The 5,236-nt window shown below is 41.7% G+C and overlaps 1 protein-coding gene and 1 pseudogene across 2 annotated transcripts in view; both read left to right on the plus strand.

Moving 5' to 3' along the window:
• Positions 1–5,236, plus strand: part of PTH (parathyroid hormone) — a 99,871-nt gene that overhangs the window by 62,849 nt on the left and 31,786 nt on the right. The gene's annotated exons all lie outside the window — the stretch shown is intronic.
• LOC102477803 (rab GDP dissociation inhibitor beta pseudogene) lies at positions 1,262–2,648 on the plus strand (annotated as a pseudogene).

Below are 5,236 nucleotides of genomic sequence, written 5' to 3' on the forward strand. Positions count from 1 at the left end.
TCTCCATGTCTCTCTCTGGCTGGCGAGCGCACGCGCCCTATAGCGAAAACCTCTCAAAAAAAAAAATAAAATAAATAAAAAGAAGTATTTATTTAATTTTATTTATCATTATTATTATTATTTTTAAATTTACAACAGGGCATACACACTCAATAGAGAGAAATTGAGAGAGGGGAAAGCAAGAAAGCAAGCCACCAGGTCCAAGACTTAAACTGCAGTTGGCCCTGTGGTAGTCCAGAACTTTATGCTGGCCTCTAACCAGTGTTTTTTCCAAGCTGCTGTGTCTGGGTCTTGAACCAGAAGGTCTACCATGTAGGATCAACCTCTCTCTTAACCACTAGAGCAGGCCCAATTTCTTTCTTTTTTTAAATAATTATTTATTTATTTAATTCCATTTGTTATTATTATTGTTTAATTTGACCAGAGACAGAGAGAGAGAGAGAGAAAGTGAGAAAGCAAGCTGCCAGGTCTGGGATTCAAACCGTTGTCAGCCACTTGTGAATCCAGCGCCTTTAACCACTGCACCACCTGCCAGCCCGGCCCAATTTATTTTTTAAGAAACAGAAAAAAAGCATCTCCAACAGAATTGTTATGCCCTGATTCACAACACCCAGCCTCAGCCAGCCAGAATCACAGATGTGTGCATGTGGAGTGTACAAAGAGACTGACCTCAGGATGTGAACTTAGGCCCTTCCTAGGTGGCTTCAGCAAGCAGAGCATGGTGTCACTGTTGTGGGGTGGCTTCTGTGGCAATATCCAGCTTCTTGGTGTTTCAGACAAGGAATTGCATGAAATACACCTACAGCAAAAGGAAAAGGTAGTTTATTAAGTAAAAGCAAAATACGCTCCTGAGGGGTAGGAACGGGCCTGAGTGAACAGAGAGAGTGGCTCTAAGTTCACGTAGTGCTCTTAATGTCTTTTTAAAGAAATATTTACCCATGCCAAGGTTGCAAATATGTTCTTCCATGTTTATAGTTTGGCTTTTACATTTAAGTCTATAATACAGCTCAAATTATGTTTTGTGTATGAGGTATGGGTCAAGGTTCAGCTTTTTCTGTTGAAGTTTTATTGTAAAGATTCTCTGTTCTACTACAGTAAATTTGCTTGGCATCATGGCATATTTCTTGGCAGTGGTTTTAAGAAACACCTCAATTTCAGAGCTCTTCTCTTCCGGTCTGAGGTAGTGGCCTGCTTCACCTCCTCGTCAGCTCCATTTTACCTCTTTCTGTGTTTCCTCTTCCTTCAGGCCAAGCACGGCCTAAACGCCTCTCCGCCTTCTGAACGTGGCTGCAGAGCCCCTGTGCCTTCTTCTTTCTCAGGTCCTCCCTCCACGCTCTGCCCCGCCATGAATGAGGAGTACGACGGGATTGTGTTGGGCGCCGGCCTGACGGAATGTATCCTGTCAGGCATAACGTCAGTGAATAGGGAGCAAGTTCTTCACATGGATCAAAACCCATATTACGGAGGAGAAAGTGTGTCTATAACACCACTGGAAGACGTATACGAAAGATTTAAAATACCAGGAGCACCACCAGCATCAATGGGGAGAGGAAGAGACTGAAATGCTGACTTAATTCCCAAGTTCCTTATGGCTAATGGTCAGCTGGTTAAGATGCTACTTTATACAAAGGTTGCTCGTTACCTGGATTTCAAAGTGACCGAAGGCAGCTTTGTCTGTGAGGGAGGAAAAATCTATAAGGTTCCTTCCACCAAAGCTGAAGCCCTAGCATCTAGCTTAATGGGACTATTTGAAAAACGTCACTTCAGGAAATCCCTAGGGTATGTTGCCAACTTTGATGAAAAAGATTCTAGAACTTTTGAGGGCATCAATCCTAAGAAGACTTCAATGTGAGATGTGTAAAAGAAATTTGATTTGGGCCAAGATGTGATAGATTTTACTGGCCATGCTCTTGTACTTTACCGAACTGATGACTACTTAGATCAACCATGTTGTGAAACCATTACTAGGATTATACTTTACAATGAGTCAGGGCAAGATATGGCAAAAGCCAATACCTTTATCCACTTTATGGCCTTGAAGAACTGCCACAAGGATTTGCAAGGCTGTGTGCTATTTATGGAGGTACCTACATGCTCAATAAACCAATTGAAGAAATCATTGTGCAGAGTGGAAAAGTTATTGGTGTAAAACTTGAAGGAGAGATTGCTCGCTATAAGCAGCTCATTTGTGACCCCAGCTCTGTCAAAGATTGGGTAGAAAAAGTGGGCCAGGTAATCCGTGTCATCTGCATCCTCAACCATCCCATCAAGAATACCAATGATGCCAACTCCTTCCAGATTATCATTCCACAGAACCAAGTCAGTCGAAAGTCGGAGGTCTACGTTTGCATGATCTCCTTTGCACGCAACGTGGCAGCACAAGGGAAGAACATTGCCATAGTCGGTATAACCGTGGAAACCAAGGAACCTGAGAAGGAAATTAGACCAGCTTTGGAGCTCTTGGAACCAACTGAACAGAAATTTGTTAGCATCAGGGACCTTCTTGTACCCAAAGATTTGGGGACAGAAAGTCAGATCTTTATTTTGAGACAACCTGTGATGACATTAAAGACATCTGTAAGAGGATGACAGGATCAGAGTTTGAGGAAATGAAGCACAAGAAAAATGACATGTATGGGGAAGACTAACAGCAGTTGTTATTATGTAACTAGGACAAATTTTTAATTGGCAAATAATGCATACTGTATGAAATCAACATTGTATGGCCTACTTTTATGTAGTCAAAATGGAGAGCGGAGAGCGCTTTACCAGTAAATATTCCTCACCTTCGTCTTTCTAATATTATGTATTAACTTTTCATGGAGTGGCTACTCAGAATTGGCATGTGACCACATTCTGTTCAGTTGAACCCAGCTGACTTTTTCCTAGTGAATGGTCAGTTTTAAACAGAACGTTGTGATACTGATACAGAGAAAATGATACGGCATTTGCATCTTTTAATCAGTGGAGCTTTTGCAATTATTTGCTTCTGCTGCTCAAGAGCTGGGTCCCTAGGAAATGTGTACCATTTGGATAGTGAAATACTAGACTGAGTATAATCTGGGACAGCGCCCCTAAATGTCCCCTGTAACTCCATATTACTGGTTATGTCAAGTAGTTCACAGGGCCCATAACATAACCACAAATTTGGGTTATATGGGCATAAAATTCTAACCAATTCCAGACTTAGGAATTCATTTGGAGGAGTCAGTAGTGTTTTAAATTAATAAAACTGATGAGACACAGGGGAAAGGGACCAATTTCAGAAAGCAGGTAAACTGTAGAAGCATCTTTTGTATCTCAGGCATGGTTTCTTCAATGGACCAAGCTGCAATGCAGTATTGATTTGACAGAGCCTCTCAATGATGTCTGTCTCAGAATGGCTCCAAATGATTTCTGTACTGCAAAATAAAGCCAAACTCTGGAATAAAAAATAAAAAATAAAAAAGAGAGAGAGAGAGAGAGAAAGAGAAAAAAAAAAAGAGAAACACCTCAATGTCAGACATGTTAGCTCAGGATTTTTTTAAAAAAATGTTTATCAGAGTTGAGTGAAATGGGTATTTCTCTGATTCCTACAGCACCTGGCACAGTGCATGTGGGTCCCAGACAGGGAGTAGTATGTGGAGCTTTAGAGTTAGGCAAACCTGGATTTAGATCCAAGTCTTCATGGCCTTGGACAGCTTTCCTAATATCTGTGTTTCTTATATATATGAGGAAGAACTAATGTGCTCAGAAATTACACTATGTCAAATGCTTGGTATAGCTACTCAATAAATATTTTCCCCTTATATTTTCATGTTCCCCAATAATTATTTGACTCAGTGGTTTGGAGTGTGAAAGAAGCTTCTCTGTCTAATATTATGTTCATTTTTAAAGGCTTTTTTAAAGAGCCAGCTGTGTAGCATTGCAGTGAAGGGACCCAGATCCCGCATGGCCAATTGCAGTGTGAATCCGGGTCCTGCTGGCTTTAAAAACATGCTGGATGCACGTGTGTGGATGCCGAAATCCCGACAGGAGCAGGGGGATACTCTCTGGCACGGACACATCTAACCGGGGTGCTCTCTCTGCCTCAGGCGAGGGCACACTTTCTGGCAATTACAAAAAAACAAGGCTTTTCCATTGATTTCACTTTTAGCAGCATAGACTGTCTAGTATTAATTTTATTTATTTTTGAAAAATTCTTGTGCCGTTTCTTGAGAGGGTGGTTTGGACATAGTTCTTTGGAAATGTTTTTGAGAGGTTTTTGCTATAGGGCGCATGCGCTCACCAGAAAGACAGAGAGAGACAGAGAGACAGCGAGAAATCACTCCCCCAGGCGGGGGTGGCCATGCCACAATCCCTTCTCCTCCATTCTCCTCTCGGGATCTTGGGCACGCACACACGCACGTGCGCCCAGCCTGAGTTTAAGCCACCAGCGGGACTCAAACCACAGTCAACTACATGGGAGTCCAGCGACATAGCCATTACGCCAACTGCTGGTCCCAGTTCTTTGGAAATTTTATCACAATAAAGAGAAATTTGGTAACACTACTATCCAAGTCAGGACTTTAGCTTCCTTTAAGCTAGAGCAGGGCTTCCCAACTTTAAAGGGCACACATCTCTCCTGGGGGTCTTCTTAAATTGAATATTCAGTTCCTGGAGGTCTCGGGTGGAGTCTGATATTCTCATGTCTAACAATCCTCAAAAAGATGCCAGTGTTTCGCGTGTGAAGATTACACTTTCAGGAGCTAAGGACTGGAGGCTCCAGTTCCCTTTGGGAGAAAAACCCTGATGTTTATGAACAAGTAACATTTCCCATTGTCATATGTGCTTTGGTCAAAGAGAGAGGGAACTGCTCATTCAAGTTTTACCGTGAACATGCAAGCATATGCATAAATTGAAGCGTAGGAATATTGAAGTGTAGCAAACATATTATTTTTCCTTTAGGAACCCAAGATTGGAATCATTTGATGTAATTTCAAATCCCAGCTTCATCACTTACAATCCATTGTGACCTTGGGCACATTATTAAACCTCTTCAAGCCTCTCACAGGGTAGTGAAAAAATGAAATGAGGTTATGTAAATTCATTTGCCCAGTTCCTGACATGTACATAGCATTTAGTAAGTATTGCTTAAATAAGATTTTTTTAACAATTTTTTTAGAGGTTTTTGCCTTAGGACATGTTTGCTTACTGCAGAGACAGAGAGAGAGAGAGAGAGAGAGGAGAGAGAGAAGAGAGAGAGAGAGACACTAAG

This window comes from Tupaia chinensis, unplaced genomic scaffold (assembly GCF_000334495.1).
Source record: "Tupaia chinensis unplaced genomic scaffold, TupChi_1.0 Scaffold000077_1, whole genome shotgun sequence".
NCBI classification, from domain to species: domain Eukaryota; kingdom Metazoa; phylum Chordata; class Mammalia; order Scandentia; family Tupaiidae; genus Tupaia; species Tupaia belangeri.